The sequence below is a fragment of the Gopherus evgoodei genome, chromosome 1, assembly GCF_007399415.2.
Source record: "Gopherus evgoodei ecotype Sinaloan lineage chromosome 1, rGopEvg1_v1.p, whole genome shotgun sequence".
In the NCBI taxonomy this organism is placed as follows: Eukaryota; Metazoa; Chordata; order Testudines; family Testudinidae; genus Gopherus; species Gopherus evgoodei.
Window position 1 is genome coordinate 278469308 of NC_044322.1, and position 27657 is coordinate 278496964.

The 27657-nt window shown below is 48.7% G+C and overlaps 1 protein-coding gene across 8 annotated transcripts in view; it reads left to right on the plus strand.

Moving 5' to 3' along the window:
- ANKS1B (ankyrin repeat and sterile alpha motif domain containing 1B) overlaps positions 1-27657 on the plus strand; it is a 756551-nt gene that overhangs the window by 8379 nt on the left and 720515 nt on the right. The gene's annotated exons all lie outside the window — the stretch shown is intronic.

Consider the following 27657-nt stretch of genomic DNA (forward strand, 5'->3'; position numbering starts at 1 on the left):
CAACTGGGAAGTGCATGATATCCAAGATGGACTGACCTTTGTGAAGGGAAACACATATGTTTCCCATGGTTGCCCCATCTGGTGGCCCTGCAGATATGCCATAATTATCCCTAGTGGTGCATTTTGGCTGTTCCAAAACCCAGCATCTAGCCTCTCATTTCTTTTGGTGACCCCAAATGCATGCTATAACACAGGCATATGTAGCATCCTGTGATGTATGCACCTGCTAGACTTCATCATGGAGCTACCTGAGTCCAATAGCTATACAACAGTCTTAACTATTGTTCCCCACCTCACAAAGATGGCCCACTTTGTGCCCTACACCCAGGTACCTTGCCTGAAGAGACTGCCTAGCTATGGGTAAACCAAGTCATCTGCCTCCTGGAACTCCTGGAGCACATTATATCTGACTAGGGTACTCAGTTCATCTCTCACTTTTGGCAGAAGACTCTCCGATTATTGGGAGTATGCTCTTGCCTCTCTTCAACTTATCATTCCCAAACAAATGGCCAGATTGCAAGGATGAACCAAATCATGGAGCGGTAGCTCCAGTGTTACATCAACCAGTCAGAATGACTGGTCCTTGCTGTTACTCTATGCAAAGTTCACGTGTAATAATGCCGAACACACCTCTTTGGGACAAAGCCTATTTTTTGCGAACTAGGAGTTCCACTCCTGCTTCCAACCTGAACTGTGCACAACTTCCCCCAACCTGGCAATGTCGGAATGGGTACAACTTATCCATTGTATTCAGGGGGAGCTAAAGACCCACATGAAGGAAGCAAACAGGAATACAAGAGATATGCAGACCAATGATGACAGAAAGACCTCAACTTTGCTGTAGGTCAGAAAGGTATGGCTCTAAGCAAGACATCTCCATATTGATAGACCATCCCATAATCTTGATCACCAGTTCTTTGGCCCATACTGAATCTGTTGACAGATCAACCCTGTCACCTTTGAACTCCTCCTTCCTCTTTCTCTCAGAATCCATTCAGCATTTCATGTGTCCCTTTTAAAGCCATATGTGGCTAACCCTTTTCCACACAGGACCCAGCCACCTCACCTACTGGTGCCTGTTAAGGACCTCAATGAGTATAATGTTCACAAAGTCCTTGATTCTAAAACTAAGTGGGGAAAGCTGTGGTACTTGATTGACTGGGAAGGTTACAGGCTTGAAGAGTGTTCCTGGGAGCCTGCTGAAAAAGTCCATGCCCCCAAACTGTAAAAACCTTTCACAAGAAGCATACTGAGAAGACCAGCCCATTGACATCCTGAGGATGTGTGTGTGCTGTGGTGTCCTGCGTCTCAAACCTAAGCCTGTGTGTTCCCAGACAGCTGTCACATCCTGGCCTCCACCCAATGTTTGCTGAAACCTGATTGGCAGAAGAGCTACAGGAACTACACCTCAAACCAGGCACCATCAACGGGATCTCTGATTGAAGGATCACCCAGCTCCAACATGCTATTTAAGTCAGGAGTCATAGGAAGGTGTCTGAGTAAATAGGTGATTGTCTGTTGCTGCTGTATTGGACCCAGCTTGTGCATGCGTCCTGCATTCTGCACCGAACCCTGTTCCTGGTCTGTACCCGACTCCTGCCTTTGCTTCTGGTTCCCGCCATGCTCCTGCTCTGTGTCTGATCCTTGCCTGACCTTGGGTTCCTGCCATTATGCCTTACTTCCAACCATCAGTTACCAGTCCTGGCTCTGACCCCTGGCTCTGACTTCTGACTCTGGCTTGTCCCTTGGATCTGGCATTTGGTATATGACCCTGACTCTGACTCTCAACTTCAATTCCTGGCTTTGACTCTGACTTGACCCTAGCTCTGGTAACCTGGAAATGACTCTGGTGCTGATCATCAACTTCATTCCCCACCATGGACCCATGCTTTGTTCACCAAACCTGACTCCTGCTCTGACTACTAGGATAGACTGCCTATGTCCCAGTCCCAGCACAGAAAGAGGAATATACACAGGTAGGTTGTTTAGACTATAGAGGAGCCTGGAATATTCATTTTTATTGTGTTAACCCTTCTCCACAGGATCAAGGAGAATGTGAGAGAGGATCTACATTTATCTTCACTAGTTTGCTAATAATTCTTGATACTTTTATACCTAGACACTTAATTACATCAATTTTCCTTTGGAAACTCCATTGAGAGAAAGCATCACTACATGATAACTAGACCGGTACAGTAGAACCTCAGAGTTACAAACACCTCGGGAATAGATGTTGTTCGTAACTCTGAAATGTTCATAACTCTGAACAAAACATTACGGTGGTTCTTTCAAAAGTCTACAACTGAATGTTAACTTAATACAGCATTTAAATTTTACCATGCAGAAGAAAAATGCTGCCTTTCCTTCCTCAGAGCTCAGTCCTGGGAACTCAAGAGAAATGTCTCTTTTACTATGGGCCATAATATTAATAGCTTTGGGCATTGATGTCATGTCATTACTAGCCAAGAAATCAGCTGGTAACTTCTCAAGAAGCCCCACTTTCAAAGTACCACTTAAAACTTACCCTTCCAATTCAATGAAGGCTAAAGACACCATTGTTAAATAGTCCTAAAGCTGGCAGATTTACTTCCTCTCCTGAAACCAAGTGACTCTTCTGATTCACATTTCTCAGGACCAGGGAAACCTGAGCACTAGAGTCTTCCCACCCCAGCACACTTTGTTAGTTACTTTGGCCATTTTGATAAGTTCTTTGTCTACCTCCAAAAGGTCAGACCTGACAAAGTTAACCAAAGTTCTCTTTGCCACTACTGAAGTCTCTGAGTCAAAGCTAGCTGCATTAATCTGAACAGATCCGGAAGTGAAATTGGACATTCCTCCCCCATTCCTAGGGCATTGCTTTTTCATGTAATCGAGGGACCCACATGACTCACACTTTCTTGGGCTGGGGTGGGGTAGACTTCATTCCCTCACCCCCTCCCTATTCCCAGGGACGAACCAGGAACCCACTCTTACTCCAGGCCTTTACCCTTCCTTTTGGGGCTTGCAGTCTCTGTATAATTTCATTTGTAAGTACAAGTCAGCTATTTTGGCAACTGCTTCTACTGATATTGGAGTTTTCTCCATAGCAGTTAACATTTCCTCCGTGCAGACTTTGCCCATATACATGCACAAGTGAGAGAGAGTGCAGACCTCAATGAACTGCTTCCAAGCAATTAGTTCTATCAGCTGGTAATGGGTGTTTGTCCCTCTACTCTTTATATATTTTTTCAAGTAATCTACCATTTAATGCACATGTTCTACAGGACCTAATGTATCAACCTTCTTGAGTTTCCTGAATTTGAGGTGATATGCCGTGGGATAATTTGAAACTTTTTAAACAGAGACATTTTAAAAACGTATTCATAGCCTCATTTACGTCCATATCATTAAACATCTGTAAAGTTTTTCAGTTAGCTTGGAATTCAAAACAGTCATTCTCTAGACAGCAGGGATGTTATGTACACTGGAGATCCTTTTGAAGATGCTTAAATATTCTTCAATGCAATCAGTCTTCCTGTAATTTGGGCACAATTTGTCTCAGTCATGTGGTCCTTGGAGTAGAGGAGTACCTGATGCCTGAGGGATCTCTCTTTTTTCCAGTATGCTTATGGCATGCAGCCTCTCCTTTCTTCAGTTTCTGCTTCTCGGGCTTTGCACCTTTTGGCTTCTGGCTCCAGCTATCTCTGCTGCCTGTTCTCTGTCCGCTGCTGCCTGTGCTCTCTCCACTGCTGCCTGTTTCTCTGTAGTCACCCACATCTGGTATTCCTAGTCCTTTGCGGCTTTAGCTACCTTCAAGCTGCTCAGCTTTATCTGCAGAGCTCTTTTCACTGGGGGCAGTGTCTGCATTCATCTTATCTTGCTTCGTGAAGGAAAATCTCAATTCCTCAATGTTTTTCCCTGCAGTGACTAAATCCTGATCTGGGCATTGCTCCTCTAGCTGCTGCTTATTCAGTTTGGAGTATGTTTCTGGTCTACTCATTTTGGGGTTTTTCTTCATTCTATTTCCCTTACCCAAAATAAACAAATAGAAAATACCTCACTTTTTCTTTGCCTGTTCCCAGTCGTCTCACTTGTGAAACTTAGGCTTTGTCTACACTGCCAATTGAATGGCAAAATTTTTGTCATTCACAGGTGCTTAAAAAAAGCCCGCCCCTCCCCCCTGAAAGACAAAAGTTTTGCCAAGGCAAGTGGCAGTGTAAATGGCTCATTGTTGGCAGGAGCACTCTCCTGTGGACAACTCAAACCCTACTCATAGGGGGTGGAAGTATTTTGTCGGCAAAAGTGCTGACAAACAGCATTTACGCTGCCCGATTTTTAGCGACACCTTATGTAGTGTAGACGAAGCCTTAGACTCTAGTTTACAAGTGCTTGGAGTTCTGATCCTTAGCTAATCTGCAAAGTGGATGTAAGATCCTGTCAACTATGCCATTGTGACACTCCATAGGTGTACCTAGTTTAATGAGGCACGTCACCAGCACCATCCCTTAGCATGAGGGAGTCTTGTCTGTGCCTGCTGTGGATCTGCTCCCAGCACAAGCACTATCTACCAGGCCTCCACAGGCCTCACTCTTTGTACAGGTTAGCGAAAGGCACACACCAACCCCCAAATCCTCAGAGTGTTCCCTGTCACATGCAGCCCCTTCTGCACTTAATTACTCCTGGGGGAATTCTGCACTAAAAAATTAAAAAGTATGTGCACAATATTTTAAAATTCTGCTAATTTTATTTGTCAAAACACTATATAATCATGCCAGTTACAATTATTTTCGTAATTTATTTCAAAATACCTGTCAGCAAGTATGTCTGTAACAATACAGACACACAAAAATTCTCTCAGGAACAGTGAGTTAAAGAAACCTGTAGGACAACCCACTTCTGTTTGTCTGCTCCCACTTCCCAGAGCCCAGTCAGGGGGCCAGACGCTCAAACCCTCTATCCTCCTAGTGCCCAAGGATCCAGAGGTAGAAACAGCCTGATGCTGGGTCCTGGGCTTGCATGGAGTTTCCTGAGTGCTGCCGTTTCCTTCCTTCAGGATGTGCTGGTAACTGCAGCTGCTGGGAACCCTCCAGCTCCCTCCCCTTGGCATTGTCTTCTATTTGTGAGCTAGGCTCTGCCAGGTCCAGCATCCCCTAGTGGCAGCCAACATCTCTGCAGCCCATTTCTTTTGGGAGAAAAGGAAATTCTGTGCACACATTAGTTTCTGCAAAATTTTGCATTGCACAGTGCTGCAGAATTCCCCCAGGAATAACTGAATGCTCACAGAATTAGTAGGCCTGCTGTTCCTGAAAGGACAGTACCTACCAGCTTGTACAATTCAACACATGATCACCACTTTAACACCATGACTCTTAGTTATATGTATAGTGAAAACAAGAATAAGTTTATTTTTAAGGCTATGATTTTTTCACGGGAGTTGTGGAAGTCATGGAATCTGTGACTTCCAATGACCTCTGTGACTTCAGCCCTAGTGTCCAGGAGCTGCAGGGTTCTTCTGCCACCTGTGGCAGCTGGCGCCCCCACCCCCAGCTCCTGGCTGCCGTGGCCAGCAGGCCCCCATAGCTCCCATCCAGCAGGGCCTCTCTGTGGCTCCTGGCTGCCACAGGGCAGCGGGGAGAACCCTGGAACTCCAATCTCGCACAGGCAGTGGGGGCCTCTGGAGCTTCAAGTGGGCCTCCGCAGCTGCTTAGCCGCTGCAGGCAGTGTGGGGACCCTCCAGCTGAGCTTCCCATTTTGTCACAGATATTTTTAATAAAAGTCACAGAGTGGTCACAGGCAAAGAATTATTCATGGAACCCCATAACCTGTCCGTGACTTTTGCCTATGACCTCTCTGTGATTTTTACTAAAAATATCTGAGACAAAATCTTAGCCCTATTTATTATCAAAGAAGAGAGATTCACGTGATAGTGAGAATATTGGAAACAAATGTTTTTTCTTCAACGAGTGTCCATGTGGGTGCTCCGCTTTACGTTGACTCTCCATCCCTGCACCTGCAATTGGAGAATTTCAGTAGCAGCGCTCGTTTGGGAGTCACATTCGCTGTCCCTGCCTTGCCCCACCTCTCGCACTTATATAGCTCTGTGCTATCAAACCTCTGCAGTTCTTTCTCTACTATCCTTGACTTGAGATGGAATAATCAGCAGTGCCTCTGAGTTTGCCTTTATCTTAAAAATTAGCTTTAGTAGTTTTAGAGCCCAGGTAGCCAGTTTAGCCATCCTTCTGTTTCCTGTTTGTTTATTGAAAATTTCTTAGTGGATTAAGTACTATTTCTTTATTATTCCCAGTTACCCCCTGTAACAATGCTGATGGGACCCAATTGAGAGTGCCAATTCAGGACAAATTGCTTAAAGCAGGGAAGTTACAGCCTAAGGCTGGGGTTTTTCCACCTCTAAGGCAAACCAGACCAGCCAGACAGAGAGGACTTTGTTTTTGCCCCACTGGCTAACCACAAGTCACACAAGCAATTCCCTTAGACACTCCAGTTTCCCAGTATCACCACCAGTGCCACTCGTTATGGGGATGAATGGTTATGAAAACCAATATCACAGTAAAAAAAAAAAAGGTTCTCTTGATCCCAAAGGACCAAGCCCCAGACCCAAGTCAATATACAGATCAGATCTTTCCCACAAATCATGCTGTTGCCAATCCTTTAGAATCTAAAGGTTTATTCATAAAAAGGAAAAAAATATAGATGAGCACTAGAATTGGTTAAAATGGAATCAATTACGTTCAGTAATGGCACTGTTCCTGGTTCAGGCTTGTAGCAGAGATAGAATAAACTGTCGGTTCAAATTAAGTCTCTGGAGTACATCCCCTGCAGAGGTAAGAAGCAGGATTGAAGAGAAAATGGAGGAGCTGCTGTAGTTTTTTATATTCTCCTGCCATGTGGTCTCTTTCTTTCTTTGTTTCAAAGAAGATCATTCCATCACATGGCATGGAAAACCTCAGAGTTCTGTCCATAGGCAGGTCCCTGCATACCTTGCTGAGTCAGAAGGCATATCTGCCTTCTCTCAGTGGGTCAGTTGTATATCTGATGGTCCTTAACGGCCATCAATTAGGCTAGGCAGAGCTGACACCGACTTGTTTGGTATGTCACCCAGAAGCATACCGTAAGTTTGAAATACAGACAGTATAGATCCAATATTCATAACTTCAACTACAAAAATGATACACACATACAGAGAGCATAATCATAACCAGCCAACCATAACCTTGTCTTAAACACCTCATTTGACCCCCTTTATACAAGTTTTAGTGCTGCTACAGGACCTTGGTTGCAACTATGTTCTATACGGTCCCAGTTCAAGTCAATAATGTGACACCCCCTTAGCACAGTATATATACCCCCCTCTTCCCATGGGGGAAATGTTATTTTTAGGGGCATGCCCGGATCTCCAGCTTTTAAATGCTCCCTAACTTGCTAAGAGTCAATCCTGGTCTCCAATGGACACTCACAGTGTGTCCGCTGTCTCAGCGAGACACACATTCCACAAAAGTGCTCAGATTCCCATAATCTTAAAACCTACATCAGAAAAGCAAGGGATCTTAAGTTAAAACTTCTTTTGATGGAGAAGTTTCTGCACCCGGCTTCCAATCCAGGATCATGGATCCCTCCTGGACACTGATCTTCAGCGACAGCATCTGACAGACATTCCTCATCACCCTCACAGAGGAAAGAACACTCCTCTAAAAAAAATGGGCTACAACCTCTCCTTTCTGGGAATCAACTAAAAAGACTATACCCAACTCGTCAGGCATGCTGGTTACAGACCAGGGCCCTCTGGGACTGTGACAGACAAAGATCCTAAATGAGCAGGCTCAGAGAGGAGTGGCAAAGGGAACTTACCCTCCCTTTCATGGTACCGCTGGAGCCGCTCAAACATGCAGCGCTGAGAAACTCAACAGCGCTGTTGTCTATGGTGCCACCTTCTGCATAGTGCATAGTGCTCAGTCATCGGTACCAACAATCGATACTGCAGTTTCATCAGCACTGCCAACAATGTCCTCCTCAGTACCAACATTCTCGGTACCACAACAATTTCTCCAGCACAAAGACCTACTAGTCTGTTGAGCACTGGAATCTACCCTCCTCCATACCAGTGTCACTACAGCATGCTCGATACTGTGCCAAGTTACACCACCATCCAGATCAGCTCCTTCTTTCTCCAGCGATGAGGAGGAGGGGGAGATCTACTCATCATGTCTAGCCAAAAGAAGGCTGAGGGGGGATATGCTTGCTCTTTATATATATATATATATCAGAGGGATTAATATTAGGGAGGGAGAGGAATTATTTAAGCTTAGTACCAATGTAGACACAAGAACAAATGGGTATAAACTGGATGCTAGGAAGTTTAGACTTGAAATTAGACGAAGGTTTCTAACCATTAGAGGAGTGAAGTTCTGGAACAGCCTTCCAAGGGGAGTAGTGGGGCCAAAAGACATATCTGGCTTTAAGACTAAGCTTGATAAGTTTATGGAAGGGATGGTATGATGGGATAGCTTAATTTTGGCAATCGATCTTTGATTATCAGCAGATAAGTATGCCCAGTGGTCGGTGATGGGATGTTGGATAGGATGGGATCTGAGTTACTGCAGAGAATTCTTTCCTGAATGCTGGCTGGTGAGTCTTGCCCACATGCTCAGGGTTTAGCTGATCGCCATATTTGGGGTCGGGAAGGAATTTTCCTCCAGGGCAGATTGGCAGAGGCCCTGGAGGTTTTTCGCCTTCCTCTGCAGCGTGGGGCACGGGTCACTTCCTGGTGGATTCTCTGCAGCTTGAGGTCTTCAAACCACAATTTGAAGACTTCAATAACTCGGACATAGGTTAGGTGTGTGTTATAGAAGTGGATGGATAGGGTTCTGTGGCCTGCTTTGTGCAGGAGGTCAGACTAGATGATCACATTGGTCCCTTCTGACCCTAAAGTCTATGAGTCTATGTCAGTCCGTGCTTATCCAGACAGCCACCAGACTGGGTCCACTAGAACAACCTGGATACCAGCCCAGAATCGAAACCCATGAGTGGTATAGACATCCATGGATACCACCACCAATGCCGTTCCCCACAGTCGCCTACTGGGATCCATGGGCGGTTTACCAACAGCATTACTCTAAGTCTGCCAGTACGCACAGGGAGAGATTGAGACAGTCTCCATTACCCTCAATACCTGGACCCTCTGAGCCTCCAGAAGAGGCACTCAAAGGGCTGGAGCGGACTTCAGATCAGGAGGTCACTCCAGGTACCAATTTCTCCTCCCCTGCTCCGGACGAAGCCATCACCCTCCGTGATGGGTGATGATTTTAAACAATTCCAAGAGCTATTTAAGAGGACTCTGAATTCATTAGAAATATCACTGAATGAAGCTGCAGAGTCTCAACACAAACTTTTGGACATTTTACAAATGTCAGCTTCATCCAGGATTGCTCTCCATATAAACAAAGGGCTTGTGGACCCAGCCAAGACCATCTTGCAGACCTCAGCAACAATTCCACCTGCTTATAAAAGCAGACAACAAATACTATGTCCCCACCAAGGGAATGGAATTTTTGTTTTCACATCCCACAACAAACTCTAGTGGTAGAGGCTGTGAATGAACAAGGAAGATAACGTCACTCCAGATCCACTCCATATGATAGGGACTGGAAGCGGTTAGACCTCTTTGGATGTAAGGCCTATTCGTCAGTGACCCTACAATTCAGGACTGCCAATTACGAGGCACTGATGGCCAAATATAACCATTCAAATTATTTGAAAATGTCTGAATTAATTGATTATCTCCCTGAGGACAAAAAAGAGCAATTTAAAGCAGTCATCTTGGAGGGTTTTCTTCTTGGCCTTACAAGCCTCACTTGACATGGCAGACACAGTGGCACAATCCATCACTACGGTTATAGTCATACAATGGACTTTCTGGCTCCACTTCTCTGGGTTTCCATAGAGGTACAATCCACTGTGGAGGATCTCCCATTCGAGGGACTGAAGCTGTTTGCAGCTGAGACTGACAAGTTGCTTCACACTCTAAAAGATTCTAGGGTGATTCTTTTATCTTTATCTTTAGGTATCTATACACCTACACAAAGAAAGAAGAAAGGGAAAAATTACTCATTACAACAAACAATATCTGCGCCATTTGTACAATCACAGAGGCAATATGACCCACAGAAACATAGAAAGAGGCCTGCAAGATGTAGACCACTCCCATCTCAGCTATCGACATCCCAGCAGTCCTCCTTGAAACAGCAATTTTGAGGGTTTGGTTGAAGACCTGAGATGCATCCCCCATTTCCAAGTGCTGGAACCATCTATAACCATCCATCCTTTTGGAGACAGTGTGATCCCATTCCACCCAGCATGGCAAACTATTATGTCAGACAACTGGGTATTAGAAATCATTGAGACTGGCTATTCAATCCAATTCACGTCCATCTCCCCTACCCACCTTCCCTCTTCAGGGACCTTTCTCAGGAGCACCTACTACAACAGGAAGTAAACCATCTCCTGCATTGGGTGCCATAGAACCAGTGCCAACACAACACAGAGGAAAGGGCTTTTATTCCCATTATTTCTTAACCTAGAAAAAAAAATGGAGGATGGAGGTCCATTCTTGACCTAAGGAAACTCAACAAAGACCCAGTGGTTCAGGATGGTGACGTTAGCAACGATAATCCCAGAAGTAGAACAAGACGACTGGTTCTTGGCTCCCGACCTCCAGGATGCATATTTTCACATTACAATACACCCATCACACAAGAGGTTTCTCAGATTTGTTTTGGGACCAAATCATTACCAATACAAAGTACTCTCTTTCAGCCTATCTATGGCTCCCTGGGTGTTCTCCACAGTTCTTGTTGTGGCGGCGGCTCACCCGATATTGCCCTACTGGACAACTGTTTACTCAAAGCTTTCACCTGAGAAGATGCCTTAGAAGCTACCCAAAAGACAACAATGCTCTTCACACAACTAGATTTACAAGCAAATAAGTACAAAATCAGTGCTGACACATGTACAGAGACTAGAATTCATTGGAGCTGATCTCTGTTCATTGGAGCCACCGCCTCTCTATCAGCACACAGATTTGTCAAACCTAGTCAATCTGATCAGTACAACACAAACCAGCCTGCAGACATCAGCCAGTACCTGCCTCCAACTATTGGGCTGTATGTCAGCAACAGCATTCGTCCTGAAGCATGCCAGGCTACGCATGCGTTGCCTTCAAGGCTGGCTCAGGACAGTATATCGTCCACACAGACACAGTCTTAACAAGTATCTTACAGTGCCAATCAAAGTAAAAACTGCTCTACACTGGTGAATTCAACCCCACAATGTTTGTGTAGGAGTTGCCTTCGTACAGACCTCTCCATCAATTATACTTACAACGGACACTTCTCTGCTAGGTTGGGGGCACATGTGCACTACCACACAATCCAGGGCAGGTGGTCTCCTTCGGAGTTAACATTGCACATCAACCTACTAGAGCAGTCCCAATGCATGCTTACAGTTTCTGCCCATGATCAGGAATAAGACCATAAAAGTGTTGACAGACAACATTGCTTATATGTTTTATATTAATGGAGAATGGGGGGCATGGTCACACTCCCTATGCACAGAAATGATGAGATTATGGAATTGGTGCATCCACCACAACATCAATATCTCAGCTTCCTAGCTGCCGGAATGCCAGAACACCACAACAGATGTGTTGAGCAGAAAAGTCTCTGAGAACCATGAATGGGAAATAAACACCACAGCACTACAGACAATATTCAAATGCTGGGGTTTCCAACTATAGACCTTTATGCTATAAGAACACTAAGTGCCAACACTTCTGCTCAAGAGCAGAATTGGGACACTGATCTCTGGGCAATGCATTTCTCCTCAAATGGGAGCTGACTCAACTGTATATGTCCTCCTCTATCCCTCTCCTATCCAGAGTCATACACAAGATAAGGACCAACTAATCCACAGTCATCTTGATAGCCCCCATGTGGCCCAGACAAACATGGTTCCCTTATCTATTGAAGATGGTGATATGCCACCATGCACTCTTCCCCTTCTTCCACATCTTCTGTCGCAGGATGCAGGTCAGGTCCGCCACCTGAACCTGGAAATACTCCACCTGAAGACATCATTACTCCATGGTTCTAGGGCAATGAAATAACCTGTTCGGAGGAGGTAAGGGGCATACTATTAAACAGCAGAAGGGCTTCTACACAATATACTTACCTGCACATAAGGAAGAGATTCTGCATATGGTGCCAGAATAGAGAAACAGTGGCTACTACCTCTGCTTTACCATTAGTATTAGATTATATACTGGAATTCAAGAAATTGGGCCTATCAATGAGATCAATTAGAGTACACCTTGCATCAATCATGGCGTTTCATTACAAAGTCGATGAGTTCTCAGTCTTTGCCCACCCTACCACTAAACAGTTCATCAGGAGTATTCATAATGTCTATCCTAAAATAAGAGTCCCTACTCCACCCTTGGATCTTAATCTTGTGCTATGTTGCCTTATTGGGCCCCCTTTTGAACCTTTGGTGACGGGCTCACTTATGCACCTCTCATACAGGGTGACTTTTCTCATCACCATCACGTTGGCACAACAAGTAGGAGAACTTGGGGCTCTCATGGCACACCCCTATACGCAGTCTTCTTCAAAAACAAAAAGTTACTCTAAGACTACATTCTAAATTTTTACCTAAAGTATCTTCCTCATTCCACTTCAACCAACTTATCCATCTTCCATTGTTCTTCGCTTCTTGTTTGTTCCCATGAGGTTTAGGGATGTTCCATACCCTGGACATTAGAAGGGCCCTAGCATATTACATTGAAAGGACTAAACCCTTCAGAAAGTAGACAAAATTATTCCTTTCTATTACTGAAAGGTCTAAAGGAGACGCCATATCCAAGCAAAGGCTCTCAAAATGGATTTCTGGATGCATTGGCCTTTGCTACCATCAACAGGAACTACAACTGCCACCAGGGACCTGCACACACTCCACCAGATCGCTTTCCATGTCGATAACTTTCCTCAACAATGTATCTGTCATGGACATCTGCAAAGCAGAAACCTGGGCATCAGCCCAGACGTTCACAGAACACTACACAATAGAGCAGGACTCGACATCGAATGCTTTTCTGGGACTTATTGTCTTATCCTTCAGAAATTCAACTCTGAAGCCCCTTCCTTCCAATGAGGGGCACTGCTCTAGAGTGGAGCACCCACAGAGACAACCATCTCGAAGAACCTCAGTTACCACACAGGATGAGTAACCTTCTCTTACATATAAAACAAACAATCATAATACGCTTTCCAGAGATGATAAACTAACAATTTACTCTTCTGTCTAAAGAAGCTTATTTCACTCAAAGTTCTCTTCAGAGTTTTCAACCAAACCTGGCTGAGACCCCTTTTTCATGAAGTAAAGATGTCCATTTACTTCCTAGGTAAAGGGTGCCAGGGTCCTTCTTTGTCCCACAAATATACTCAAGCCAACGTTGATGTGCACTTCAACCTAGGTTGCCCCCACACTGCTTGTTTTTCCTGTTATTTTTCCATTTTTTGAAGCTTTCACAATCCTGTTGGTATTCAGTTCAGACTGGTAAGAAGAGACACATTGTGAGAGATGCAATACTTAATTTACATGTAAACATCCAGATAAATTTTTTTTGACAGACAACCAGTTTTTCATGTTTGCTTGTGAGCAGCCTCAGACAGATTTTGATATAATCATAGATTATTAGGGTTGGAAGGGACCTCAGGAGATCATCTAGTCCAACCCCCTGCTCAAAGCAGGACCAATCCCCAAATGGCCCCCTCAAGGGCTGAGCTTACAATCCTGGGTTTAGTAGGCTAATGCTCAAGCCACTGAGCTATCCCTCCCCCTTGGGAGGGATAATTTTCAGTGTAGATACATAACTCCTTACACAGCAGCCGTAAATGCATTTTGCAATAATATTGATGACCAGCACGACACCAGCTTTTATTTGACACCTCACCTGATACTCTTTAATGAGCTAGAATGTACAGACTTGGCCCAGGAGTTTCCTATAAACCCTCTGCTCTCCTTTACCAAATTGCATTAAGAGGTTCTTGGGTCACACAGATCTTGTTCCATGTTTTTAGAACTTAACTCATGATGACAGTAAACATAACTTGACAATACCCACTTCACTGTCTCAGGTTCCTTTTCCCTTTAAGGATTGTGTTCTCCTTTCTCCCTCTTCCTTGTGGGAGCTCAGCCTTCTCCTAGATGTAGGTAAGAGGGACAGTGGGGAAGAGGGCTTCCTAGCTTATTGGTTGGATTGAAGGTTAGAGAGGAAGGCTATAGGCTTCTGTGCACTCAAGGGCAGGGTTATAAGCTCTTTCCCCTACCCAGGGTGCCATTCTGCTTCAAAAGTCTTTCCTGATTTTCCTGCCATCTTGCAATAGAGTAGGTGATATCACACTAGTCACCTTTTTGGTAACAAAGGAAATGTCACGCTGTCTGAAGTGGCTCACAACTGTGAGTGCCATCTTAGGTCAGAGAGTCAGAAAACAGCGCAGACACCCCAAACTGGTGGTATATTCTATAATTAGATTTGACCACACTAGTAACAAATGTGTACTCCTGGACCACTATATTAGTCTTACCACGGAATCACAAACAGTTCCCTTAGGCTCTCCAGCCTGCCTTGCTGACCAGACAAACTGGACTTAGTGATACCGTTCGCTGTACCAAATAGTGCATCACATTAGGTTACTTCCAACCCCAAAGGATCACTTACCTCAGGTCAATGGATACTCTTTATCTCATACCAAAGACAATGCTGGCAGCCAATTTCTCTGGTAAACTAACTAAAGATTTATTAGCCAAGAAAAAGAAATGAGAGTTGTTGAGAGTTTAAAACAGGTAAAATACATTAACAGATGAGTCTAAGTCTGTAAGTCCAAAATGATAGCAGAGATGAATAAATAAATAAATGGAGATATTATATCTCCTACAAGTGGAAGGGACCTTGAAAGGTCATTGAGTCCAGCCCCTTGCCTTCACTAGCAGGACCATGTACTGATTTTTGCCCCAGATCCCATCCCTAAGTAGCCCTCTCAAGGACTGAGCTCACAACCCTGAGTTTAGCAGGCCAATGCTCAAACCACTGTGCTATCCCTCCCCCAGAGATGTAGTGATCTGCTAGTTTTCCAAAATCCTTTTCAGGGTTACGCAAAATAACTTTGTGGACCGCTGTCTTGCATCTGGATCATTACTTTGTGCATGTCCAAATAGCTCAGAGATACAGAGTCGATCCCTGGATCCATTCTTATAGCAGCTTTCCACAGAATGCAATTTGGCAAGTGTTTTTATTCACACCATGGGCACTTCCTTTGTTGATTAAATGTAAACAGAGTCTGTGATATTCTATTGTCAGACACAACGACCCATGCTTTGAAGTTTGCAATCTTTTACATTTTCAAGGCTCCAGTCTCATATGATGAGTAAACATAATGTAAACACAATGTGATAGAAACAATCCTTCATTAGTTTTCATGAAGTTTACACATCCAGTACATTCACATCTTAACATTAACATACACTTTAATCTAGGGTTATCCAATTATCAGGTATTCATAATGTAACGTGACAGTAAACAGATTATAGGTAAATTAAGACAATAACATTAACATTTCTTTGATATTCACCCACAAGTAAATTAGTCTATGGCTTTGATCTGAGTTGGCGTGTCGGTGTCAAAGAAAATACATGACCTTTTGTCTCTGTATTACATACATCGTTATAACCAAATTATCAGTCATATCTATAGTAATAAAAGGTGTGCCTTATGAGAGTTTGAGAACCACTACAATATAACTGTAGAATGAGGAAGGTGTCTATACTAAATGAGGTGGATAGGTACCTAACTTGGAGGTGAGCTCTTGAAAATCTGGAACCAGTTGTGGATGCTGAGATCTTTTGAAAATATGGCCCTGTTTCTATTGATTTTGAAGTTCTGCTGAATGGTGTCTTCAATAGTGGTCTAAAGATGCAGAGACTTAACAAATAATAGATAGCTATCAGGGCAAAGACAAACCAATTGCAGATTTTATTTTCAGAGTAATGCAGTTAATTGACTCTCTCCCTAAGAAAACTGAAGACTGTCTACAATGAGAGGACTTACACTGCATACTTTGGGATATATGTTTTTTCCAACAAAGAAAAAAATTAGTTTAAAAAAATGTTAAGGCTGCTTAAGAGGAAGCCCTGGCTTTAAAAGCCTTTAAGTGCAAGGAAATATCCATTTAAGGTACTTTCTTTAACATACCACACACATTTTCACTGACAGACTCCATCAGTCTGTAAAAAATGTTCCAAATATCTCCAACATGTACAGCAGGGATCGGCAACCTTTGGCACGTGACTCGCCAGGGTAAGCATCCTGGTGGACCAGGCTGATTTGTTTACCTGCCACATCCACAGGTTTGGCCAATCACGGCTCCCACTGGCTGTGGTTCACTGCTCCAGGCCAATGGGAGCTGCGGGAAGCAGCGCGGGACAAGGGATGTGCTGGCCACCGCTTCCTGCAGCCCCAAAGGTGCCAAAGCATGCCAATGGTTGCCGATCCCTGATGTACAGTAACACAATACATATATTACATTCCTCATGATCACACTATAATTCAAAACACTTTCAATACAGAGTACTTCCATTCGGTCTCTCCTCTGCTCCCAGAGTGTTTTCACAGGTTCTATCAGTGGTAATGGCTTACCTTTTCAGAGAAGGAAATCCTGATATTCCCATGCATGAACAACTGGCTGCTGACAGGACACTTCTACAGCAAGGCCTTTATGGCCACTCAGAAGGCCTTAGATCTACTTTTCAGGCTGGATCTGCAATTAAACACTGAAAAGTCCACCTTGACCTCAGTAGTATATAAAGATTGGACAGGACTGAATCATTTTGAAAGTCTCCCAGACTGTTTGTGTCTATTGCAGACAGATCTAAGGGATCTTCAGTTGCCAAGCAAAGACTCCCTAGCTGGATATCTGGCAGCATTACCTGTTATCAGTCTCATAGTCTCCAGTGTCCTTTGAGAATATGAACACATTCAATGAGATCTCTCTCTACTTCAATAGTCTTTCTTAAGTATGTCCCATTGCTGAAATATGTAGAGCTGCAACTTGGACCTCGATACATACCGTTTGTGAACATTATGCAGTAACCCATGACTATGCTTCCAATTCTATGATTGACTCTATTGTGCTATCTTCAGTTTTGGACTTAACCTCTAAGCCCACCCACTCTCATTACCGGGGTACTGTTAGGAAGTCATCTTAAGTGGAGTATCCATGGAGTCCAGTGGCAACAAATTCTTCCTATAAGTGGCGGTTTGGGGGTGGGCATGAGGCCCCACCCTTTCCATGGCTCTGTCCCTGCCCTTCCTCTTCTCCCATAAGGCCTTGCCCCCTGACCACGATGGAAATCGGAGATGGGCTGGTTAGCCTGGGCCCTCCACCTGTCTGAGCTAGGGGGCCTGAGAGCAGCCCCTGGCCCATATCCCCACCCCCCAGGTCCACTGCCAGGGCAGATGGAGGGTCTGTGGCTCCCCACAAGTGCCCATGTGGATCTTACCCTGACCAGGCTCTGGCTTCCAGTCTGGTTGGGAGTGGAGCCTCGGGGGCTGAATAGTCACAGCTGGGTCATGGTAACTGCCACCTTGATGGGGTCACTACTTGAAGAAAAGCAAGGGGTTACTCAAACTGTGCAGTAACTGTGGTTCTTCAAGGTGTGTGTCCCTATAGGTGCTCCACTACTTGCCCTCTTTTTGAGTTCTCTAGTGTGGAGCTTTGCAGTAGAGAAGGAACTGAGGGCGGTATGTCCACGCAGCTCTATATAGCCATGGTGCTGAGCATGGGGCCAGATAGGGCGTATGCATGGGCCGAATGGGCATTGTTATCTAAAATCTCTGATGAAAGGCACATGAAGTACATGCACCCTGGAAGTGGCACATTCATTGGGACACACATCTTGAAGAACCACAGTTACTACATAGGGTGATGTAAGGAGGTGCCCTGGCTCCCCGCCACGCCTGAGAGGGACGAGCCAGAGCAGGTGCCTCCGTGGGCAGAGCCAGCACTGCCTGTCCCCGCCCCCCGGAAGTCAAGGGGCGGGACAGAAAGTATAAAAGCCCAGCCCCCAACTGAGCGCTGGGGCCGGGCTTTTATACTTCCTGTCCCGCCTCTTGACTTCCGGGGGCAGGGACAGGCAGTGCTGGCTCCGCCCACTGAGGCACCTGCTCTGGCTCGTCCCTCTCAGGCGTGGCGGGAAGCCAGGGCGCCTCCTTACACACACCCCCCCTCAAGGCTGGCTCCCGTGCAACGAGGCCAGGCTCGTCCATGCCCCCCAGGCGGGAAAGGAAGTCTGCGTTGGCGTGATCCTTTCCCGCCCTGTGGCGGACGGTGAAGGCATAGGGCTGCATGGCTAAGTACCACCGTTGAAGCCGCATGTTGTGGTCTTTCATACAGCATAGCCATTGGAGGGCGGAGTGGTCAGTGACCAAAGTGAACGGGACCCCAAGGAGGTAGTAACGCAGGGCATCACAGGCCCACTTCGCCGCGAGGGCCTCCTTTTCGACGACTGCGTAGTTTTGTTCTCTGGGGAACAGCTTCCAGCTGATGTAGGGAACCGGATGCTCCTCCCCATCCACCTCCTGCGAGAGGACAGCCCCGAGCCCGACTTCCGACGCATCTGTCTGTAGGACGAAGGGTCGCTGGAAGTCCAGGCTAAACAAGACTGGCTTGCTGCAGAGGCTCGCCTTAAGTGACTGGAAAGCCTCATCACACTCGGGGGTCCAGCGTACGTGTCGCGGGCTGTCCTTGGTGAGGAGCCCGGTCAAGGGGGCGGCCATCACTGCAAACTGGGGAATGAACCGCCGATGATAACCCGCCAGCCCCAAGAACTGGCGGACTTGGCGCTTCGCGGTTGGCAGTGGACAGGCGGCAATGGCCTGAACCTTGTCCACAAGAGGCTTCACTTGCCCATTGCCAACGGTATACCCCAAGTAGGTGGTCTCACGCCAGCCAATGCGGCACTTCTTAGGGTTGGCCGTTAACCCAGACTCCCGCAAGGACCTTAGGACGGCGGCGACCTTGTCCAGGTGGGTTTCCCACTGCCGACTGTAGATGACCACGTCATCTAGATAGGCTGTGGCGTAGTCGTGATGCGGTTGGAGGAGGCTGTCCATCAAGCGCTGGAACGTTGCGGGTGCCCCATGAAGGCCGAAGGGCATCCGCGTGAAGTGGTACAGGCCGGTCGGAGTGGCGAACGCGGTTTTCTCCCGGGAGGCCGGATCCAGGGGAATCTGCCAATACCCCTTGCTTAAGTTCAGGGTCGTAATATAGCGGGCCTCTCCCAACCGGGCCAGCAGCTCGTCTATTCGGGGCATGGGGTAGGCGTCAAATTTGGAGACGGCGTTAACGCGCCTAAAGTTGATACAAAAGCGCTGGGAGCCATCGGGTTTAGGCACCAGGACGATGGGACTACGCCACTCACTTTGTGACGGCTCAATTACTCCTAGGTCTAGCATCGCCCGTACCTAGTCTTCGACGATTCGCCTTCGGTGATACGGCAGGGGTCTGGCCGTGGCCCGGCCAATAGAAGCGCCCCAATATTCGGCCTAGGGTCTTTTCAGTACCCAGATGTCCGGCAGCCGAGACGTCATGGGCCAGTTTCATGACCGCCCACCGATGACAGCGGGGTACGAGGAGTTGTGATCGGGGCTCCCTGGTGTGTGCGTCCCTCTCGACCTGATACAAGCGGTTCTGTCGCAACTCGAAGTGTGGCCACCGGGCAGCTAGCCTGGGATCGAGGGTAGTCCCATCCACGGCGGCGAGCTGTTCATATGCCTCGCTGAGGGTGGGGTCAGCTCTTTGGTCCTGGCAGAAGTCCGTGGGGGCCGAGGGATCCCTGGCCTCGCCCGGGGAAGCATCGTCCCCGTCCTCGGCGGCGGGGTATCCCGGGGGGTCCAGCTCATCCTCTTCCATTTCTGGGGGCCCCCGCTCATCGTCCTTCCCTTCTGGGGCCTCTCCTTCCAAGGCTGGTACGGGACCCAGGCCGCCTCCGGCATGTCGGCATAGGACGGCCGGAAACCCGGGCCAGTCCCAGCCCAGGATCACTGGATACGCCAGACTCGGTGCAAGACCTACCACCATCCGTCGGGTCTCCCTGTCTATTGTCAGTTGGGCCCAGGCGCTGGGGTACGGCCGTACGTCGCCGTGGATACATTGTAAGTGAATTTCCCCCAGGCGTGCATCCGCCGGGGGACCTAAGTGGTTGCGGATTAATGTCTGTCCGCAGCCGGAGTCGAGGAGGGCCACGGTCGGGTACCCCTCAACCACCACAGGCGCCATAATCTTGGCGGGCTGTCGGCGCCGGGCCCGAGCCTCCCCGGTGCAGACTTGGCCAAAGGTAGACTCCATTTGGGGGCAGTCCCTCTGGAGATGTCCCGACTTGCCGCAGGAGAAACAAGGCCCTAGGTCGGGTCGTCCGACTCGGGACCGGGTCCTGGGGGAGTCCCTTGCGGGGTTCCAGGGCACTTTCCAGGGAGCGGGAGTTGGGGCTTGGGCCGGCCGTCCTGGGGGGGCTGCAGCCCAGGTGGGTGTCGCCGCCTTCTCGGGGTTGGGGCGTTCTGGCCCCGGTGGGGTTGGTCGGCCTGTCGGGCCCACCGGGGCTTCTGCTGCCAGGAAGTTCTCCATCAGGGTGACAGCGGCGGCCAGTGTTGCCGGTCGATGACGGAGGACCCAGGCCCTTCCTCGCCATGGAAGGATGTGGGTGAACTGTTCGAGGATCACCTGCTCTGCTAGCTCTTCCGACGTTCGGTGGTCGGGCTGCAACCACCGCCTGCAGGTCTCCCGCAGTTCCTGGGCCACCATACCAGGCCGGGCCCCCGTGGGGTACGTCAGGCCCCTGAACCGCTGTCGGAACATCTCCGGGCTCACATCGAGGGTGTCCAGGATGGCGGATTTCACCTGCCTATAGTCCTGGGCGGCTTCGGCAGACAGGCCTCGGTAGACTGCCTGAGCCACTCTTGTCAGGTACGGCGCCAGGATGGAGGCCCATTGGTCAGGATTCCACCCCGCGACGGTGGCCACCCGCTCAAAGGTGACCAGGAAGGCCTCCGGGTCATCACCCGGGCCCATCTTGGTCAGTCGGATCGGTGGGCGGGGCCCCGGGCCGCCATCGGTGCCCCCCAACTGGACCCCCTCTCGGGGCCCCCGCTCCACTGCAAGGTGCTGGAGGCATTTCAGCTGGAACTCCTGCTGCTGCTGCTGAACCAGGTCCTGGATCAGCTGGCGTTGTTGAGTCCCCAGCTGCTCGATGAGCTGCTGCTGCTGCTGCTGGAGCTGGGCGGCCTGCTGCTCCTCTTGCTGTCGTGACTGCGCCGCCTGCTGCCGATCCTGGTTCTCGATCAGAAGGGCGGCGAGGTGGGACAGGTCCGTCTCGGGGGAGGGGGCTCCCTCTCCCACGGCCCCCCGTTCACCGGCGTTAAGGGTCCATGCCCACATCCTGGGCGATAGTCCCTGGTCAGGTGCCACGTGTAAGCTGGTCGTGTCGGGGCTCGTCCCTCTCAGGCGCGGCGGGGAGCCAGGGCGCCTCCTAGCACACTGCAGTCCGGGTAGGCTTAGCCCCTCCGCAGGTGTTGAGGGGGTACAGGGTCTGCAAACAAGGTAGAGCCCCGGCCCTCTAGCCGGGGTCGGGGCTCTCAAAGTAAATAAGCCCAGGCCCTTGGCAGGGCAGGGCAGTAGCAGTTCAAGCTCAGGCCTCTAGCAGGGGCGGAGCAAACACAGTATCAGCCCAGGCCCTTGGCAGGGCGGGGCAGTCAACACAAGTCTAGTTTGCTCTGTCCTGATCCAGAGGGCCAGAGCTGTAGCAAAGTCAAAGGGGCCCAGCCCTTGGTTCGGGCGGGGCACCAAACACAAGTCTAGTTAGCTCTGGCCCTCTGGATCAGGACAGAGCTGTGGCAAAGTCAAAGGGGCCCAGCCCTTGGTTCGGGCGGGGCACCAAACACAAGTCTAGTTAGCTCTGGCCCTCTGGATCAGGACAGAGCTGTGGCAAAGTCAAAGGGGCCCAGCCCTTGGTTCGGGCGGGGCACCAAACACAAGTCTAGTTAGCTCTGGCCCTCTGGATCAGGACAGAGCAGTGGCAATAGGCGGGAAGAGGGAGAGTCTGCCACCCGGTTACGGGTGGCAGGGGGAATGCAGGCCCTCCCACTCCACTGCGTTCCAGCCCGGGGCCCTAGCAGCGGTCAAGACCCGCTGCGGTCAGTGGGGATCCTGGCCACAACACACTGACATGGTTTCGGGCTCTTCAGGAGCCAAACCAGGGTCGGCTACCCCCAGGCCACTTCCAACCTCCCCCTCTCTGGGTACCTGGTCCTTGCCAGCATTGTCTGGGGGGTCCCAGACCATGGGCTCCTCCGGGTACCGGTCGTGGGGAAGCTCAGGCCACTCCTCGGGGCATTGGGTACACGGCAGGTCAGGCCGACGTTCCTCCGGGTACCGGGTCTGAGGCAAGTCCAGCCAGCGCTCCTCTGGGTACCGGGTCTGAGGCAGGTCCGGCCAGCGCTCCTCCGGGTACCGGGTCTGAGGCAGGTCCGGCCAGCGCTCCTCCGGGTAATGGGCGCGGGGCAGGTCCAGCCAGCGCTCCTCTGGGTAGTGGGCGCGGGGCAGGCTGGGCACGGCGGGAGCCCGGGCACCAGCGTCTGTCCTCTCCGGCAGCCTGCGCCCAACTGAGCGCTGGGGCCGGGCTTTTATACTTCCTGTCCCGCCCCTTGACTTCCGGGGGGCGGGGACAGGTAGTGCTGGCTCCGCCCACTGAGGCACCTGCTCTGGCTCGTCCCTCTCAGGCGCGGTGGGGAGTCAGGGCGCCTCCTTACAGGTGAGTAACCCTTTTTTGTGCTCCAGAGACTTTTTGAGCCTAATGCAACCCTAACTATGAAACTACTGTCAGTGCCTCCATAATTTTACTATAGAGTCATTTATATTTTGAATTAAGAATCTGGAAAACAAGGGAATACTATATATATATAAATTATATATATATACTATATATACACACACACATATATAAGATAAAGAAGCAAGTATGTTTTCTAAAGAAGCTGTCCAAGTTTTATATAGGAAGAAAAAGTATAGATAAAATGTACTGAATGCTTTTTACTTATTTTCAAGTATTTTATGACTTTTACCTATACGCATTTGTTGTACAACCGTACAACCATACAAGCTACCAATATATAGGATATGAGACTGTACTCTACAGATGAATGATAGTTCTGAAGGTTAAGAGATTATGATTAAAATTCATTTAAATGTAATTGCTGCCTTGTCAATGTTCTTTGGTTTCCATTTTAAGGTACCACTAAGTATGACTAGTTGATCTTTACATCTAGGTCAGTGCTGTAGATAAAAAAAAAAATTAGAAGTACTGACCCCAGGATCCCAATTAAATCTGGTTTTCTTAATAACATCACTGTCACTTATTTTTAGTGTTCTATTTTCCCAAGTAATTATTTATCTGCTTCCATATCCTGCTTGGCATCCCTGCAGCTAATTTGTCAAATTATGCACATAAATAATTTGCAGTCGCTTTGCTTCCTGTATTGTACACATATTGCCGTGTATTATCATATGTAGTCAAGTGGCCAAATGATCATTCAAAGACTTTCTTGCATAATGGGGATAAGTAACATGTCAGTCCACCAAATATAAACTAAATTAATTATATTCATATATGTATATGTTATCAACCTTCTTTCCTGTTATGAGAAGGTTTCCATTCTGAGCTAGATTGTGTATTGGACTATGTGCCTGTGTAAGGGAGTAAGTAGTCCCCACCTGTACACTTGTGTGCTACCTGAATATTGGGTCCAGGAGCATAGGAGTAAGTGGGGTACTCACCCATTATCCCTGGAACAGGTGGATAATGTGTGGGAGGCAAGGAATAATTGGGTAATCTACATTGGTGCTCCTCTTCCCAACTCTCTGGCCAGAGTAGCTGTACCAGCATATGTGAAGGGGATGAAGGAGTTGAGGGGGAGAGGAAAGGGGAAAGAGTAGCTGTTGGTTCAGGTAGTAATTTATTGCTGGTATAGGCCAATACTAAATTACAACCTTCCCAAAGCAAGAAGTAAGCAGGGGAGGAATTGTGACTCAGAAGTGTGTATCTGAGTCACACTAACATCTGGGGCTACTCCATCGTGCTTGCAGCTAAGGCTGATATTCAGGGCTGGGAGCACCACCTATTATTAAGGTTCCCTGATACTTTCCATTATAAAGATGCTGTTTTCAGTTGCTGCGAACTTTGCCAAACTTTAACCTATTTGGGTTGAAATTTTCCATGCAGGGTGTCTGTCTAAGTCTGTATTTTTAAAAAAAAATTCAACCAAAAGAGGTCAGCCATTTCCAATAATGAAGCCATGGGGAAAAAAATGTTTGGCCAAGTTAAAACATTCTGGCAACCTTTTTTTTGGGAAGCTCTAGTGATATGTTTTGGACCAGGGATCTGAAACATGGCAGGGGTGGTCTTTGTATCAGGAATGTGCACTTTGCCATCCCTGTCAAAATCTGCCTAAATGTGTCTAACTTAAAAATCATAAAATAAATACAAAAAAATTAGTTTGGACATGCTCACTAGAGACTTCTTAAATTTTATTAGCTAAATTCCCCAAAGATTCTGCCTGCACTGGACATTCTCTAGCTCAATGGTCTGCAACCTTTTTATGCCCAAGATCACTTTTTGAACATAATGGCAACCCAGGATCTACTCTGCTTCTTCTCCAAGGCTCAGCCCCCTCACTCTATTGCCCCCTCTCTTGGTCGCTCGCTCTCCCCCACCCTAACTCGCTTTCACCGGGCTGGGGCAGGGGGTGGGGGTTCAGGAGGGGTTGGGGGTCTGGGCTGGAGCCTAGGGGTTTGCAGTGTGGGAGTGGGCTCTGGGCTGAGCCTGTGGCAGGGGTTTGGGATGCAGGGTGGGTGAGGAGTGCAAGCTCTGGGGGGGGGGGGTCAAGGCTGGGGTGGGGTGTTAGGGTGTGGGAGGAAGTTCAGGGTGCAGAAGAGGGTATGGCATGTTGGCTCTGGGACTGGGCTCAGGGCTGGGGTATGGGGTGCTGGCACCAGGATGGGGGCACTTACCTCAGGCAGCTCCTGGTCAGCAGCACAGCAGGGCTAAGACAGGCTCTCTGCCTCCCAGCCCCACTCAGGCACCTCAGCACCTCCTCCCTATCACAAGCTAGGTCACCCTGCCAGCCACTAGTGCCCCACATGGACACATTGGTCCTGGAAGGGACCAACGCACCTCTGCAGCCCCTGAGGGCACGTGGCTCTGCGTGCTGCCCCTCTCTGCAGGCACCACCTCTGCAGCTACCATTAACCATAGTTCCCTGTTCCCAGCCAATGGGAGCTGTGGGGGTGGTGTCTGCAGGCAGGAGCAGTTCACGGAGACCCCTGCCCCTCACCTCCCTCACCACAGGGCCATGCTGGTTGCTTCCAGAAGCAGCATGGGGCTATGGCATGGAGCCTCGCTGCACCACTGCAGCCAGAGATTGTGATTGACTGGGAGAATCTCCAGGATCGAACAGCTGATCGTGATTGACGGGTTGGTGACCACTGCGCTAGCTTCAAGCTGAGCAGAAATTTTCTCTGCAATTGTTGCACGCTGTTGTGGGCTGTGCAGGATCTGGGGTTCTGAATGGGAAACCTGTGCCTTCTCTGCACTCAGTGCCTGCATGGCTGGGTCCAAGCAATGTGGAAAAGGGAGTTGCCTGAGTTGAATGCAGAGTGGAGAAGAGCCAGACCTGTGGGATGGGGGGCAGGGAGAATAGCTTGGGACAAGGAATCTGGGGAGGAGGAGGGAGACTGGGAGATGAGGTGGAGAATGGGATTGACTGGGCAATTAGTATGGGACTGGAGGACAGGCAGACCTGGGGAGCTGGGAGGGAGACTGGAACTTGCTGGGCAAGCAAATTGGGGCTGATCATCAGTAGGGTAGAGAGAGGAAGACAAACCTGATGAGGAGTGAGAGTGTGGGGGCAGGGAAAGAAGTGGGACTGGCTAGGCAAAGAGACAGGACGAGCAACCAGGGCATGAGATACTGAGAATATGTCTACACTGCAATCAAAAGTGTGATTATACCCAGGCTAGCATTAATCTAGCTACTGTGGCTAAAAATAGCAGTGAATACTCAGTGGTGCAGGCTTTAGAATGGGTTCTAGAAGCCTTCACAGAACACTGTGTATATTCATGTTTGTAGTCCATGCCAGGGTCCATGCCAGTGCATCTCCACTGCTATTTTTAGCCATCTGTAGAGTAGTCACAACTGTCCCTCTATCCATCTGGGGGGGGAGGCCACACTCGCTCGCTACAAAGCCTCTGGAGGAGCACAGTTCAGGGGGAATTAGCACTGAGGCCTCCGTCACTCAGCAGAGTAGAACAGTCAGTAACCTCAGCCCAGGCCCTCAGGCAGGATGGGGGACCAAACAGAGGGCTCTGGCCTGCAGTCACCGCAGAGCAGTAATGAGTCTGTAAGCCCAAGGTCTCAGGCAGGGCAGCAAACAGAAGGCTCTGGCCTGTAGTCAGGACAGAGCAGTAATGAGTCTACAAGCCCAGTCCCTGAGGCAGGGTGGGGCACCAAACAGTTGAGGGTCCTGGCTCTGGCGGACCATTGACAAACAGAGGCCTTTTGGCCTAGAGTGGGGAGCCTGCTACCTCTGAGTGGAATGGCAGAGGGTAGGAGGATCTAGGCCCACCTGCCTCCACCAGGTCCAAGCCGAGGGTCCTAACAGTGGTGGACTAGTCCACCTCTGGGTCTGCAGGTATCTGGCTGCAACACGCTAGCCAGCTGTCAGTTAGCATCGCAGCCAAACTATATTCAGCTTCCCTGGGCCACTTCCTACACTCCCGTTCAGGGGGTACCTGGGTCCTGGAGTTGTCGTTTGTCTCACTGGAGTAAACAGCTAAAGGCAGGCCCAACAGGTCCTTGGTTTCTTTGGTGACCAGCAGTTTCAGCAGTCCCTTCGGGTCTCGGGTGCTGAAGTGGCCATCATTGCATCTGAGCTCCAGCAGTAGATGGGGGATATCCTTCTTCTCTGGTAGCTCCTCTCCAACTGAGCTAAAAGGCCCACCTTTTGTATTTCTGACTCCTGTACCACCCCTCTGCTTCCAGAGGAGCAGGCGCAGATGTTCTGGCTCTGCTCACCAGGGGGCGGTTGCGGCTATCCCTTCGTATGTCTGGGAGGGAGGCCACACTCCCTTGCTACACCATGATAGCTAGTAGTTTAAAACTAGCACAGGTATACATACACACACTGCAATCACACCTCCAATTGTAAGGAGTCCAAGGAGGAGGACTGGGACAGGGAGCCAGTGAGGAAAGGGAATGTGGGTGAGGTATGCGGTCACTAGTGGTCAGTGTGGAGATGATTAGATTAGATGAGGAACTGGAAGGGGAGGAATTGGGACTCGCTAGGCAAGCAGACTGGTGACAAAAGGCTGGAGAGAGTGGGAGAGTTGGGAGTGATGGGTGTGGGGAGTGATGGGAGGGGAGTTTGGAAGTCCAGAGGGGTGAGAATAGGGCTTGCTGGAGGAGGAGCCAGGAGTTGGGAAGAGACAGGACCGGGACAAGGAC